The sequence below is a fragment of the Pinus tabuliformis genome, chromosome 6 (assembly GCF_031772625.1).
Source record: "Pinus tabuliformis cultivar Carrire ecotype Pingquan chromosome 6, CPIR1, whole genome shotgun sequence".
Taxonomy (NCBI): Eukaryota; Viridiplantae; Streptophyta; class Pinopsida; order Pinales; family Pinaceae; genus Pinus; species Pinus tabuliformis.
Genome location: NC_142292.1, coordinates 2,007,470,512 through 2,007,487,665, shown reverse-complemented (window position 1 = coordinate 2,007,487,665; position 17,154 = coordinate 2,007,470,512). Strand labels below are relative to the sequence as shown.

The following is a 17,154-nucleotide window of genomic DNA, read 5'->3' as shown; positions in this document are numbered from 1 at the left end:
AGTGAAAATCCTATCACAAACTTCAATTACATGATGAATTACAATGATTGGAATATTGTTGCTCAACATCCAAACTTCAACAACTTGACCCAAATTTTCAGCTTCAACTACAAGCCACTTGATCCATATGCATCTCTGAGTAAGTAACTCAATCCTTTTCCCCTATGTTTTCACACTTCACTGTTTTTGACAACACCTTATCAAATTTTCATTTAAATGCTAATAAGTTAAGATATCCCTAGTCTTGTTTATGTCTTTGATGGTGCCTTTACAGATGACAATGCATTGTTTTGGGGAATCAAATACTACAATGATATGATTTTGGAAGCTGAACCAATGGGGAATGTCTAGTTTGAATTGTTGCTTCAGAAGGATACACAAACATTTACTCTAAAACAGAGGTGGGTGTTCCCTCGAAAAAACTACTTCTATGACGAGGAATCAGTGTATCATCTATATTTTTTTCATATACTACTAACTTATGGAATTTCCCTTACAACATTTAATGCCATTGCTAATTACATCTCCAACGAATATATATTTTCAAAGCAAAAATAATCGCTATAATATTTAGGACAGCCTCGATAAATACATCCCAGATATTTGTTTTCTTAATTTTCCGCTGGTCGATTTGATTAGTATCTTCAGTGTCACAGAAAAATTAAAAATGGAACGTCAACGATCCTCGTCCACGGGCTTTATTATCAATTTTAATCGGCGATCTGCATCAACTTCCAAAGCGGTTGAAACCCCAGGTTATCACGACAGCAGCACAGGGAGGGAAGACGCCGGGTTTAACACAGGTTTGTGCATTTTTTAAAATACGCATTTTTGTTTAAAACCTAAAGTATTTGGATTAAATCCTATATATTTTCTTTAAAACCCGAAGTATTTTGTCTTAGGCATATTTATTTATAGCCCATTTATGCCCACAGTGCAGGATCTTAGAGTTCTGCCTTAAAAGGCTTAAGGCTGCGGATGCCCTCATATTGTTTTGTTGATGTTTGTTTTTTCCTTGTTTACGTGCCCGCAAAATTATATTTTCAGTTGAAAATGTCTTTTAAAAACCGTGTTTACAACGCCCCAAGACATCGCCAGTTTTCATTTTTCCCATCTGTAAAAGTAAATTGGATGTCAAAACTCTGGCTCCCATCTTCTCCCGAATAGGAGAAACCCTGTTCGAGATATGAATGGAAAAATATCCTGACCCTAGCTGCAAATTTAATATTATGTAATACTATCCTTAAACCACCAAATTTCAAGCACTGCAGAAGTGCGCATGATACACAAGGTCAGCAATGTGATTTGCAAGGGATGTTGGTATTCGGGGAACACCATAGATAAAATTCAGAAAATTGCTCGCAAACGGAGTCCAGATTTGAAGAGCTCAATGAAGGGATGTTGGTATGCGGGGAACACCATAGATTAAATTTAGAAAATTGCTCGCATACGGAGTCTAGATTTGAAGAACTCAATGTAAATAATAGCCCCACTGGTTCGAAGAATTTCGAACTTCAAAAAAGCTCGAAAGTTAAAGTTACCAAACATAGTGGAATACACATAATTATACTTAAATTTATACAGATTATTGTGCAGTCATAAAGTCAAAAATTGCAGAAAATATTCAGGCATAAATAAAAAATAGTAATTTTAAAAATAGACATAAATAAATCTCATTTCCTTTCCTTTTTTGAGAAATGTTCAGAGGTTTGTTTGTTCCTAAGGTTTTAGGTTCGAGCTGAGCCTGAGCCAAGTCTGATAACAATGGTAAATATTAAATGCAACCATCTTTTAATACTTAGTTCTATAAATTTCATCCTCGACTGGACTGTGCATGTTACACCAGATCACACTTTGACTCCCTACAGACGAAGGCATGTAAAAATCGCAGTAGCTAAAATTCTTAAAGTTGCATGAAATAATAGTTTGGAATGGGCTGCTGTCAGGCCAGTGAAAAATCCTTTGCTTAGCTCAAGCCTGCCGCTTAAGGTTAATGCAAGGATATACTTGTTAAGAGCTCAACATGTCACTTGCAGGAATTGATCTTGGATGGGAGGATAACACTCATCAACTGCCTGGGCTAGATTTAATTGACATGTAACAACAATTATGTCAAAACAAGAAACCTTTTATTCTTTTCGAAGTTGCTTTGAGAAAACACTCAAGGCTGCATTGTAGGAATTTGGTGATTGGAGAGGGTGTATTCTGCTCATAGTATTTAAAACTGGAACCGAAGACTGACCCGGAACCAAAAAAACTGGACTGGTCCGAATCTCAGATCTCAATAAACCGATCTTTAAAAAAATACATGAAATAATTAATTTTTAATGAAAAAACTATTTTTTTTAAGATTTAAAACCATGAATCCAAACCAATAGAGACAAAATATGCAAATTTGCTCATCTACATACCATGTAAAAGTGAATATATCAAAATGGCACTGAGTGCAATACATATCAACAACAAAATACATAATCAATGAGGCTCTAAATGGCCTCTAGAGTCCAAAAACAATGCTACAAGCTATGGGCCACTGGCTTACTACACGTCTACATATCAGTTATCAACATGATCATTCCTCATCATGATCAAACTCATCACCACTACTAGACATGGGATCATCAACAGGAGCTACATAAACATCATTTGGCTTAGAGTCTGAGGACTCCTCATACTCCTTTGCAACCACAGTAGGAGTAGTAGTAGTAGCAAAACTAAACATCAAAACTACAAATCATTGATCAGCATGATCACTCATCAAACTCATCATTGATTCAACACTGCTTGAAATGGGATCATCAACAAGAGCTACATCAACATCATCTAGCTCAAAGTCTTATGACTTGGATTGCTCAACCTTATAATATGGTAGAAATTAAAAATGTTTAACATGCCTAACCAATGATTTTGGTTTGAGTGAAGGGTTCTCTCCTCAACCTTATAATGTGGTAGAAAAATCTTAGCATGCCTAACCAATTATTTTCCTTTGAGTTAAGGGTACATTTTTGTTAAGGCCATGGTAGAAGAGTTCAATAATCAATGCCACCAACATCAACGGAGCTCAACAATTAATGCCACCAACATTAAGGTACTTAAAGGTCTTCATGCTCTTGATCAAATGTCAATCTCATACCCTCATGCATGACATAATCAAATGGAAACATTGCAATCACCCAAATCCTGAAATTCTGGAAACCATTAAGTCTGCTGGATTTTGAGTGGGATCTAAATTCTAGTTTCTCCATTGAAATCCAATGAGGTCAAAATCACTCTCAAACTTCCTGAGTCATTTCATGGTAATGCTAAAAATTTAAGTAAAAGGATGAAAATGAAAGATAAAGGAATTGTCACTTTTACTTTAAGAATTTAACATTAACTTTGATTGCCATCATTGCTAGGGTTGAGTTAGGTTTTTTGTTTAGGTTTAGGGTTTAGGAGGGGGCGGGTTGGTTTTATGGCCAAGGGGGGTTGTTTTGGAAGGATAACCACTTGAAAACTGTTATCGATGGTCCCACACTCCCCCACAAATATGAGATCTAACCTGCTAATGACATGGTTGGTTTATGGCCAAACCGACTAGTTTATAATCGGTTTGGTATGAAACTGGGGTCTGCTTGGCCCTGAACTAGGTTCATTAGCTGGGTTGACCCCCAAACCTAATGAACTGGCTAGTTTGATCGGTTAGCAGTTTAACTCAGCCGATTTTCGATACTATGATTTGCTCTCACTTGAGAAATCAATTAGGTGATAGGATTAGTGCAAAGTGAGTTGAGTAATTTGAGTTTTGGACTTTGTTCGATGGATCATTACATTTATGTTTGGTGCTAGTGAAAAATGTGAAATACATATTATCACAATGAGCACACTGACATAGTAAGAGAACATTAGTTTCCATGCTCGAAAGCATTATTTTTTTTAAGTAGTATTGTACAACTTATCTAGTAGTTAGCTTTGAGTTCATTATTTGTAGACAAAGTGGATTTAATTAGTAATGTATTGACGATATTAAGATTTTTTCTTGAGAAAAAGACCTTTTTTTTTTCCAAAGAAAAAAACTGTAATTTTATTCAACCAAAATTGTTAAAATTGGCAACTAGGGCCAAATTCCATTTTGGACAACGCATTTGATGGAGATGATTATTGTATTAAATTCCTCTTTTCAAGAGGACCAAAATTGACCTAAAAATCATCAAATTTGGATAAGCAAAAATTTGTTTTTGAATTTATGCCCTCACATGTGCAAATTGTCAAGGTCGGCCACATCATCATGTAGGCTCATGAGGCCCAAGAGACATGTCACTTCAACCTCAACGATTTGTATAAATAAGAGAGTCCTCCTACCTCATTTGACACTTCAGTCACTCACACAAGCATCTCTCTCATTCTCTGATTGGTTCGTACATCTTATTGGGCATATCTTTTCCTCACACGTGTGGCAACAGAAGGACAAATTGCAAGATGAATTACAGGGCTGAAATTTTAGAGTCTGTTGTAGGTTTGACCAACGTTGACCAGTGGTGGTTTGACCTCCTTTGACTTTGGTTTTTGTGCCAGAATTTCGATTTTTGGCAGGTTGCATCTGTTGGCATAAGAACTGAGGCATTTTGTTGACTTTGACCGCAGACCTGACCGCAGAGTTTGACAATTGTTTTCATGATTGTTTTGGGCTGTCTTTGACCACCTTTGGAGGTTGAGCTTGACTGGGTATGACCGAGCTGCATTGAGGACAATTTGCTGCGACTTTAACCTACCGTTGACTTTCTGGTTAGGGCAAATTTTGACTACCGTTGACTCCCGATTTGTTAGGGTTGTTTTGACTTCGATTTGGCAAGTCAATTTTGACTTTTGTACTCTCTCTTTGCTGAACATTTTGATATAATAATTAGAAGAACTGTTCAAAGCGTTTTCCCCATCTTGGGGTTTTCCTTGGCATTCGCCAAATCTGGTGTCCTCATGTCTTGGCTTGTCTTTTGCATTTATGTTTGATGTTCTTTCATCAGTTACTGCCATATGATAATGGCTAATGTGATTACTAATGGATTAATGGAATTAATAATGGCATAATGGATTAATGAAGTAACTGATCTAAGTAAAGAAAAATTAACATGGAACCAGAGCTAGGTGAGGTCAAGCCCAAGCAAGAGGAGGAATGCAATCACAATAGATGTTGTCAAGTTTTCTTGAAGTCAAGATAAAGCAGTGGACTATTAATGCATTTGAAGTATCTTGTTACAAGCCCTAGAAAATATGAGAGGTCTCGAAAAATAATGCAAGTCTAGGTGTATGCAAAAAGGCCATTAATCAAATATGAAGATGTTAAAGTCCTCCTTCAACAGCTAAGCTACCTATCACGATAAGAAGTCTATGAAGAGTTTTTTTTAAGACTGCGTTGATCTAACGCACTCTTCTACGAATTAATTTCCAAGGTATTACGTCCCTGTGTAGCAGCGAACTTATTGTGGAAGATTGGAATTTGTAAGAGGGAGTTGACTTTTAAAGTCAAGATGGAAGACCTAGCCCTAATGCACTATTTCCTGCACTTAAAAGTCTGATGAGATGGAGAAGTTGCTGGTTTGCATATGTATGTCTTGTGGGATTCCTGGTGTTCTTGATAAACACCCTATTAGTCCTATGCCTCGCTATGAAGACTCTGAGTCGATCTATGGATGAGCCTCACATATTGGATAATTGCTTATTGAGATATCTCTGTGATTCTATTATCTATAATCTGAGGTACACTATTGGAATCTAAGATTCCATGAATATTCTGATGATGACTCGGTTAGCAGTGTGATGGATGGAAAGAGCACATCTAGTGCTATATCTCTTGATTCGGTTGCTCTGGAAGCACTATTGAGGCTAAATGTATATAGCAACAAGTATGGCTTATTATGAAGCTAGTTGGTTGAGGAAGCTCTTCAGTGAGCCATTTGAGCACGTGTTGGTAACCATCGTTGTATATTGCGATATTCTTGAGTGGGATTCATTTTTCAGAGAATCCATGTTCCGCGATAGCTCCAACTATTGGGTATCGCTTTATTTTGAGATGGTGCATTGGAGAGTTACCAAGCTCCATCATTGTTGGCTGGATGAGCAAATTATTGTCATCCTTACATATCCTCTTGGTAAGGTCAAGATTATTTTTCTTCAGAGAGAGGCTAGGAGTCGTGGATAGACCCTACTGTGAGGGTCCCAATTGAAGATTGAGCTCTGGGAGCCCCTGGTGGCCCTGGTGTACTTCTTGGAGATATGTGCGACCATAGGGTGAGTGGTTCACCTTCCCCTATAGGTACGCTGTGTACATGGTGAGTGATTCACCTTCCCCTGTGATACTGCACGATGATATATGAGATCATCGGGTGAGTGGTTCACCTTCTCCTATAACTGATGATATATGCATAGGATGAGTGCTTCACCTTCTCCTATGGCATAACAACAGGATGAATGGTTCACCTTCCCCTGCAGATACCCCAGTGAGAGATGCATATAGACATCTGTCGGTTGTCACATGTGGACATGTCAGTGGGACGTGGTTCATCCTTTCCCCACATGTAGGTTGCTCATTCCCTACAATTGACATGTTGGTGGGACGTGGTTCTTCCTTCCCCACGTGTAGGATCCTTCCTATGATTGTTGGTTGGCATGCATGTAAGATGTGGTTCATCCTTTCCCTACTCTTGTTGTTTTGCATGCGCATAGGGTGCGGTTTATCCTTTCCCTACGATGGTTGTGACATGTGACTGTAGGGTGTGGTTTATCCTTTCCCTATGCGTGGTTGTGAGCAGGATGTGATTTATTCTTTCCCTGCTGTTGCCCCAGCATCATCCCACCCATGTAGTCCGGGACACATGGGAAGTACCTCTCATCTGGCCAATGAGTTGGGAAAAGTGGATAGGGACCATAACACTACAGATGGACACATCGTGTACTGTCATACTCCCTATGTCTAGGATGCATGGTGTTCAACAACTTGATCTGGGACCAAGTCTGATTGGGGTTCTACCCCTAGACTGACTTTTGTCAGTGGAGAGTGGCAAGGTCTTGTGACTCACTCTCGATCAATTCTTCTTCATTATTACATCATTGTTCAACAGAGTTGAGATGAGATGCAAAGATGGTTCATGATGACAGGATGGCATGATGGATTGGTAGGTGGAATTCTCCCTAGTTGAGAGGGAGTGTTAAAATTGGAAACTAGGGCCAAATTCCACTTTGGACAGCTCATTTGATGGAGATGATTATTGCATTAAATTCCTCTTTTTGAGAGGACCAAAATTGACCTAAATATCATCAAATTTGGATAAGCAAAAATGTGTTTTTGAATTTATGCCCTCACATGTGCAAATTGTCAAGGTTAGCCACATCATCATGTAGGCTCATGAAGCCCAAGAGACATGTCACTTCACCCTCAACGATTTGTATAAATAAGAGAGACCTCCAACCTCATTTGGCACTTCACTCACTCACACAATCATCTCTCTCCTTCTCTGATTGGTTCGTATAGCTTATTGGGCATATCTTTTCCTCACACATGTGGCAATAGAAGGACAAATTGCAGGACGAATTACAGGGCTGAAATTTTAGAGACTGTTGCAGGTTTGACCAGTGTTGACTAGGGGTGGTTTGACCTCCTTTGACTGCGGTTTTTGTGCCAGAATTTCGTTTTTGGCAGGTCGCATCTATTGGCATAGGAATCGAGGCATTTTGTCAGGGTTGACCGTAGACCTGGCCGCAAAGTTGAGCGCAAAGTTTGACCAAGTTTGACCACTGTTTTCATGACTATTTTGGGATGTCTTTGACCACCTTTGAAGGCCAAGTTTGACTAGGTATGACCGAGTTGCATTGAGGACAGTTTGCTGCTACTTTAACCTGTTGTTGACTTTCTGGTTAGGGCAGATTTTGACTGCTGTTGATTGTAGATTTGACAGGGTTGTTTTGACTTCGATTTGGCAAGTCAATTTTGAATTTTGTACTCTCTCTCTCTTTGCTGAACATTTTGATATAATAATAAGAAGAATTGATCAAAGGGTTTTCCCCATCTTGGGGTTTTTCCCTGGCATTCGCCAAATCTGGTGTCCTCTTGTCTTGGCTTGTCTTTTGCATTTATGTTTGATGTTCTTTCATCAGTTACTGTCATATGATAATGGTTAATGTGATTGCTAATGGATTAATGGAATTAATAATGGGCTAATGGATTAATGAAGTAACTGACCTAAGCAAAGAACATGTTAACTCAAAAATTAACAAAAATAGAAGACAAAATTACATTTTGTATATGCTGAACGCATTCGATGAGAAACACCACAGGGCAGAGAGAAAAAACCGAGCACAGAGTGTTGAGATTTGTAGCTTGGGAGGTATTCCAAATCCTAGGCTAGAGGGTTTTGGAGGAATTAGTACACAAAAGTGACTTGTGGGTTGAGAACCCAAGGCTGTGGGCTTTGCACCCAAGCATGTGGGTGTGAACTTGTGGTTAGGATTGATGGTTTGACAATGAAGATGATAAAGGATCCCTTAAGGAGCAAGGGGCAGTGAATGGAGATATGAATTTTTATGTGTGTTGGTGGGCTATTTTTTCAAGGAGAGCAGGTCGGCTAGGGCTATTTTAGCCCTCTTGACTAATTCATTAGAGCCCACACTTGCGTATATAAATAAAGGAGAGATGTAAGGCTATTTGCTACATCTAAGTGCATCATCCATCAAAGAATTGTTGAGAAATCAAGGGCAACTAGATTAGGGTGATTTCTCTTAATTTCATAACTGCTTGTGATGTTGTTTTACTTAACTTGATGTACTTGTAGTTAGCTTCTTCTTTACTTGATTATCATAGTGTTCTTTTATCATCAAATAACTACCAAACTGTGAAGATCAATGAGATAAGAGGACACAAAATGTAGGTTGCTAGCTAGGGCCAAAACCTCTCCTCTTGAGAGGAAAACCCACAATAATTCTTCTCTTCTTATAGAATCTTCAAATGAAGAATTCCAAGAGCTAAGTCCCAAGACAAAGACCCATCCAAGACCAAGTCAACCTCTCCTTTGATCGACTTCTCTTCTACAAAGTCAACGTTAGTGAAATTGCTTCAAAATTTCGGCTACTACTTCAAGGCTGCAATTTTCGGTCTCTACTGCAGAAAGCCTAACTCGCATGTGTGGAAAAGGTGGTGAAATTATCCTTCTCTCTCCTTCGCTTGGATTGGTGCTTCCTCCTTAGAAATTCTTGCAAACTTGATCTCTTTGATACTAAATTTGGCTCTTTGATGTGGCCGCAATTCGGTCTTGCTGCAACTAGAAGATGCCCTAATTATCTTCGCACGTGTGATAGGAATAGCCCAAAACTATCCTCTTCTTCTTAGTCTCTTTCTTGTCCTTATACGAACTTCTTGGATGCTTCTTCAATGAGGTCGAAAGCCTCTTATATATAGATTTGACATCTCTAGGCCAACTTGTCTTATAGCAGGCCGACTTGATCTTGGAGGAGGCCATTTGACTCTTTTGATTCTAAATGAATTTCTTTTACATGATACAACATGCCCAATAGGGTCTTTACATATGACAATGACTTCTTTAACTCCTAGACTTTATGACAAATCCCTAGAAGCACTCAATGGGTGGTTTGACCTATAAATAAAATGTCCTTGAGCATGAAACCCATGCTACAAGATAACAATAATAAATTTTCTTTTCTCTTTTACATCAAATACAAAAATTAAGATTACATAAGACATTATGAAGACTGAACCTAGTTACATTTTCCAACACTCCCTCTTAACTAGGGAGGTATTCATAATACATACACGGTACATGGACATTCTCACACTGAAGAATTCTCATAAGAAAAGTCGGATTGGTAAGCCATCTCATAAGCTATCTTCTCAACTTATATCAATGCGTCTCATCATATCAACCAACATTGTTATATAGCAAGGCCTTGACTAACAAGTTTATCTCTTCACAAAATCAGAGCACAATGCTAGGGAGACAATGATTTATAGACACCTTCATCATTGTCTCTCAAGGCACATACCCCATCCGGATGTTCACAAGGCATGTCTTTCTAGGACCATTCTTGTCTTGGATTAACACATCCTCAAGGAATTTCCTCTTCGACTACTCTTACCTATTGGATGCCCTACCTCATCCTCAAAGAGTATCAGAAATCAGATGGTTACCCAATCCTCCATTCATTCTTCATAATGAAGACAAGGATGATGTGTCTGTCTCTCCCTCTTAACTAAGGAGGATCTACTCATTCCAATAAAAGGAATATACCCAAGTTCCCTCTTAACTAGGGACTTGCCCAAGCTCTCCCTTAACTAGGGACTTGTTATCAACAACAACTATCTGCCCTTCAGTGGAGATTATAGTACTATCAGCTGTTTGTAGAGCTCCTTCTTTTTGCCTCATCATGTCATGGATGAACTTCAACTTCTTCATCATGGAGCCATCTTCTTCCAGAACTACTTTGTAGGGCATCGACCATCTTCTACATCACTTCCCTTCAACATAGTGTTGAACCAATAGTCATATCATCCTTCTCTTCGTGGGGAAGTGACCTTCTTGTCATCATCTAGCTATCTTTTATACTGCTACTTTTTCCAAGTCATGTTTCTTTCAGGATGTTCTATCCAACTTTAGTTGTAGATGAACTTCTACAACCCTTTCTTGGTAGCCCTGTTACAACCCAACTAGATGCTTTCTTTCAAAAATAAAAAATGAATGTCAAATTGACATTACCTCTTTATGATGCCCCTTTGTTATGACATCTGCTTCTTGCAACATCAACATCCTTTCGCATATTGTATGAATCCATCTCCAATATGTACATTACCAAGGTTCTTCTTTTCTAGCATACATATCAAGGTCTTCATACCTTCTCCATGGAGATGTCATAGCTAATCCTTCTTGTTATCAGATGTTGATCACTTATCTTATCTTACGTGACTATATATACATCTTTCACAAACTCTTCTTTCACCTTTCTTCACATATTGCTTCCTCAGGATCTTTTATACATAGTTCCTTCATCATAGGAACCGTGATTGCCAACCACCTCATTTTCTTTATGAGGTCATATCATGTCATCATGTAGAAGAGTTCAAGGCACATTATATTCATGCCTTCATGTATCCTACAGAAGGAATAGTTCCTTCGTCTTTCATCATGCTCATGAGATAGAGCATTTTAACCATTCTATCTGAAACCATATGATGACATGACTTTTATCTATCTATTACCAAATATATACATACCTCTTCCTTCATGTGGTCATCTAGACTTCCTTTGGTAACTTCCTTTCCTTGTTTGAAGATCAAAATACTTCAACCAACTTGGCATGCTGAACATCTTTGTCATCATACCACCATCCTTCTAGACTGTGGATCCCACACTATGTGGAATGTAGACCATCTATGTGACACTTGCTTCTTCTAAGTAGAGGTAAATCTTCTAACAAAGATTCCAATGGAGGACCTTAATGATCCTCATTTAGCAAATGATTCTTTCTAATTATGATGAGGTGCGACAAACTTTTATCTTCTTATCTTGCTAGATGACTTTCTTCAACCATTCAAATTGTTGCTTCGGTTGTCCTTCTATGCTTCCAATGAAGATGCCATGAGCTACTTCCTTTCTACCATGTACTGTCACTGCTTCAACCATATAGACTTCTACTCCAGCTATCCTTCCAAGCCTCTATGATGATGTCATCTCAATCTTTGCTATAATGCATCCTATCATACTTGTGATGCTTATCATGACTGTTATTTTTTACAAACTGAAAGGAACTAAGTATATGATGTTATCTCAGTCATAGTAATGGTCTTTTACTTCTTCCTTCTTTGACTTCTTCTTTTCAGGTTCTTCTACTTCTTCGATGACATGGCCTTCATTTATTTCCTTTCTCTTTTTGTTGTCCTTCTTGAGTTTAGGACAATCCCTTTTGAAATGCCCATATTCATTACATTCATAACATTGAATTTTAGACATGTCAATTTTCTTTTGAAATCTTTTCTGAGACTTCCCTTTCTTCCTTTGATACCTTCATTTTGTATAATTTGGTTCTTAATGATATAATTTCTCCTGCGGTACTTACAGAGGACAATTCCACCAATTTTTCATAGATCTCTTTTGATGTCTTCAATTTTGCTACATAAGGAATGAGAGAATCCGTGATTGACTCAATAAGGATTCTTTGAGCTCTTATTTCTCCTTTCATATACTTTGATAGTGCTTGAGATTGCTCTTGAGGAGGTTTGGTGATTGAGCCCGTGACATATTCACTAACTTCATTTTCTACGAGGATCAAATCTATTCTCTTGTTCCATGCAGGTAATTCAATGACCCAACAAGTTTGTTGTTCTCGTTGCAGAAAGAAGTCATTGTAGATTGAGACATAAAATATATAATACTTGTTAAGTGAAGATGCTTCTTTGATGATGATGTCTTTCACTAGATGATGTTGACTTCCACTACTTCTTTGTTGTTGACAATTGAAGATGCCTCTCTTGATGATGATTTCCTTCTTGATGATTTTCTTTCTTCAAAAGACAATGCTTCTTCTTCGAGAGATGATCTTCTTCAAGGATGTTTGAGATGTGATATTTTCTTCCAAGAGAAGGAGTTTGCCTTGATTCCTTTGATGATGGAGAGCTCTTATTTCTTCCTTTGGATGTAGTGTAGAATGTGAAGGCTTCCAAGAATACTTCAAGTGTGTAGAGTTTTTTGAGTGGAGATGGGGTCCTTGAGGTCTTCTTCTTTAAAGTGTTGTTCCTTCTAGATGATATGATCCTTGTGATGAGATGGATAGTCCTCCTTGATGTGCTCCTTGTGCTCGACCCTTATGTATCCTTCTTCAATTGGATGATCTTCAAGCTGCCTTTCCTTGTTGTTGTCACCTTAGCTCTGATACCATGTTGAGAAATCAAGGGCAACTAGATTAGGGTGATTTCTCTTAACTTGATAATTGCTTGTGATGTTCTTTTACTTAACTTGATGTCTTGATGTACTTGTAGTTTGCTTCTTCTTTACTTGATTATTATAGTGTTCTTTTATCATCAAACAACTAACAAAGTTGAAGATCAATGAGACAAGAGGACACAAAATGTAGGCTTCTAGCTAGGGCCAAAACGTCTCATCTTGAGAGGAAAACCCACAAGAATTATTCTCTTATAGAATCTTCAAATGATGAATTCCAAGACCTAAGACCCAAGACAAAGACCACCCCTCCAAGACCAAGTCAACCTCTCTTTTGATAAACTTCTCTTCAACAAAGTCAACGCAAGTCAAACTGCTTCAACACTTCAAATTTTTGACCCTTCAGAATTTCGGCTGCTGCTTCATGATTGCAATTTTCAGCCTCTACTGCAGAAACCCTAACTCGCATGTGTGGGAAAAATGGTGAAATTATCCTTCTCTCTCCTTCGCTTGGATTGCTGCTTCCTCCTTAGAAATTCTTGCAAACTTGATCTATTTGATAATAATTTTGGCTTCTTGATGTGGCTGCAATTCGGTCTTGTTGCAACTAGAAGATGCCCTAATTATCTTCGCACGTGTGGTAGGAATAGCCCAAAATATTCCTCTAAAATTCCAGTCTTATCTTCTCTTCCTTCTCTTCTTTTTCGCTTTTCTTCTTAGAACCTTCCTTATCCTTATACGAACTTCCTGGATGCTTCTTCAATGAGGTCAAAGCCTCTTATATATAGGCTTCTTGGGAGCCCTAATAGGTTGACTTGACATCTCTAGGCCGACTTGATCTTAGAGGAGGACATTTAACTCTTTTGACTGTAAATAAATTTCTTTTACATGATACAACATGCCCAGTAGGGTCTTTACATATGATAAGGACTTCTTTAACTCCTAGACTTTATGACAAAGATCCCTAGAAGAACTCAATGGGTACTTTGACCTATAAATAAAATGTCCTTGAGCATGAAACCCATGCTACAGGATAACAATAATAAATTTTCTTTTCTCTTTTACATCAAATAAAAAAATCAAGATTACATAAGACATTATGAAGACTGAACCTAGTTACATTTTCCAGCAAGAATATCTTTGTTTTGGACAGTGGATTTGAGGCAAGGAGCATGGATTTAGGAGAGGATTCCTCTATGTTTGGTGCGAATTCATTGAGCAACTAGGCCACAGGTCTGAGGGAGCCTACAAGGAGAGTAGAGGACGTGTCTTGGACAAATTTGAGTGTAGATCTCTTGCAGACCTAGGCCGTTGCCTTGAGAGGTAAGTTGGTGTAATTCTGTGCTAGTTTGGTGTTGGTTTATCTCTGTTCACAATGTCGCAGGGAGGTGTTGCTACAACAATGTGCTAGGTAGGTTGTTTTAAGGGCCGTGAGGTCTAGGGAGGCTCCTCCCTTCAAGACGCAATCACAAGAAGGTACAACACAATGGAGCAGTGTTAGGTCCCTATACTACTAGTGTAACCCCTTATTGTTATTAGTACAACCCCCTTATTATATTGTTGTGCCCATGTAGTCCCCATATTGTTATTATTGTGCCCCATAGAAGCCCACTATTGTTATTATTGTGCCCTTACATTATTATTGTTATGTCGGCTCTGATTATATTATGACCCCTTAGACTCCTATATATAGAAAGGAGGTCTTGTCATTTGTATCATCGAAGAATTGTTCATTTGTGTACTGTAAAGGAGGTTTCCCCCTCGAAGAGGCTGGTTTCTAAGCTATCTTTTCTATCTTTTTGTGAGCTGGTTTCATAACATTTGGTATCAGAGCTTTGGATTCTAGGGTTTCGTTGCTCCAAATAGGTCATCGTGGAATTTTCGCTATAACTTGTTTTCTGCGACGTTTCAGAAGCGAAAAAAAACCCATTTGAGAAGTACTCGTGCTAAACTTAGGGTCCAAATTTTAGAGCTTGTCTCACTATATTTTCGGAGATATGATCTACGGAAGTTATGGTTTTTGCAAGCTCCAGAATTTCAATTAAAACAGGTCATCGTGGGATTTTCACTATAACTGTTTTGCTACGAAGTTTCAGAAGCTAAACCAAAAACCCATTTAAGAAGAAATCGGTTTGAACCTCGACTCCGAATTTCAGATCCTATCTCGCTATAGTTTCGGAGATATAGTCTGAGGAAGTTAGGGTTTTTGCATACCCCCAAATTACATTCCAAACAGGTCACCTTGGGAAAATAGTCATCACTGTCTCTCTGAGCATTAGATTGAAATTTCGTAAGAAGTTATAGAAAGAGGATGGACTTTAGTTTCGTGTATATATTGTTCAGATCCAAAGGTCAAAACAGTGACACGTGGCACTTCATACAAGTTCGCTCTTCTGAAAAGGTATATAATCAGGTCATCTTGGGACATTGTGCATAACTCTTTCTTAGAGAATCCAATTTTGATTAGACTGGTGGCATTGGAAAGAGGACACAGAGGGCTACTGCAGGTAGCAATTATCCGAAAGTATAGAGTTACAGTCGTTTCAAGATCGAGCTCCTAAAATCAAGAAAAATCGAGATGAGGAAGTTTGATGGCAAGGATCCGGTAAATTGGATACTACAAATGGAGAAATATTTTAATCTACATGGTGTACCACTGTTACAAAAAGTATGTATTGCATCTTCATATTTAGAACAAAATCAATTTTTATGGTATAAAGGGCTTTGTTCTCGTAAACCACTTGTTACGTGGTCAATTTTTACGGAGGAAATTATAGCACATTATGAGAATACAAAGAGCAACACCTTCTTTAGAGCAACACCACAACAATTGGAAGAAAAAAGAGCAAAAGGGCTTTGTTACAAAGTGGAAAGCAAAATTATGGCAATAAGGAAGTCTACCCCTCACAACTATAAAGATGGAAGTGTTGTTTCTCCTAGCCTTCCACAACCTACAAGGGTTACACCACAACAATTGGAAGAAAAAAGAGAAAAAGGGCTTTGTTACAATTGTGATAACAAATGCACTAAAGGTCATAAGTGTGCTGAGAAGAAATTATTTTACATAGAGTATGAAGAGGAGGAAGAAAATGATCAAGAAACATCAAAAGAAGAGGATATACGCCAGGACCCAACCCCAGAGAAAGAAGAAATGAATCCGACCATATCTTGTAAAGCATTGGCAAGAATTACCACTCTTCAAACTCTCAAGATAGAAGGACATATCAAGAAGAAAAAGGTTCAAGAAGTGAAAGATCACATCAAGAAAGAAGAAATGAATCCAACCATATCTTGTAATGCATTGGCCGGAATTACCACTCCTCAAACTATCAAGATAGAAGGACATATCAAGAAGAAAAATGTTCAAGAAGTGAAAGATCACATCGAGCATCAAGAAATGAATCCGACCATATCTTGTAAAGCATTAGAAGAAATTACCACTCCTAAAACTCTCAAGATATAAGGACATATCAAGAAGAAAAATGTTCAAACAGTGAAAGATCACATCGAGCATCAACAACAAGTTCTCCAACTTTTAAAAGATAACGCCACTTTGGTGTAGAATCAAATGAAACAACATGTAGATCAACATCGCAGTGAAAAAGGTTTTGATGTAGGTGATTGGGTATTTTTCGGCTACATCTCAAGCAAGCTATTTATGAGAAGGAAATGTTGGCAATACTACATGCACTTAAGAAATGACGACCTTACCCAATGGGAAGACACTTCAAGGTAAAAATGGATTATGATAGTCTTAAATACTTTTTAGAGCAAATATTATCTTTAGAAGAACAGAAAAAATGGGTCACAAATATGTTGGGTTATGACTTTGACATCATCTACAGAAAAGGGAAGAAAATTTTTGTTGCAGATGCACTCTCAAGAAAGGATGAGGATGTGGAAGCATTATCTTGTGTTATTTCTATTATCTAACCAGATTGGATAAACGAAGCAAGGGATGAATGGAAGAAGGACAAAGAAGTGTGGCCACTCATTCAAAAGTTGCAGAATATCCCAATTCAAACAATATTGCGAGAACTTGAAGAGGAAGGAAAAATCATATTGGAACTTGGAGCAGTCACAGAAACAAGAACCCGACAACTACGAAATTGATCAATTTCAGAGTATCTCATCAAGTGGAAGAACTTACCCGCTGAAGATTCCACATGGGAGGACAAGAATTTTATACAGAAGCATCAAGAACTACTCAAGCGTTGAGGACAACACTTTTTGAAGGAGA

The 17,154-nt window shown here is 38.1% G+C and overlaps 1 protein-coding gene across 1 annotated transcript in view; it reads left to right on the top strand.

Annotated features, from left to right (window-relative positions):
- The first annotated feature begins 631 nt into the window (after positions 1 to 631).
- LOC149267304 (uncharacterized) overlaps positions 632 to 17,154 on the top strand; it is a 101,652-nt gene continuing 85,129 nt past the window's right edge. Inside the window, exon 1 of the mRNA XM_089398488.1 lies at positions 632 to 803. The gene's annotated coding sequence lies outside the window, so the exon portion shown is untranslated. The remainder of the gene's footprint in view (positions 804 to 17,154) is intronic.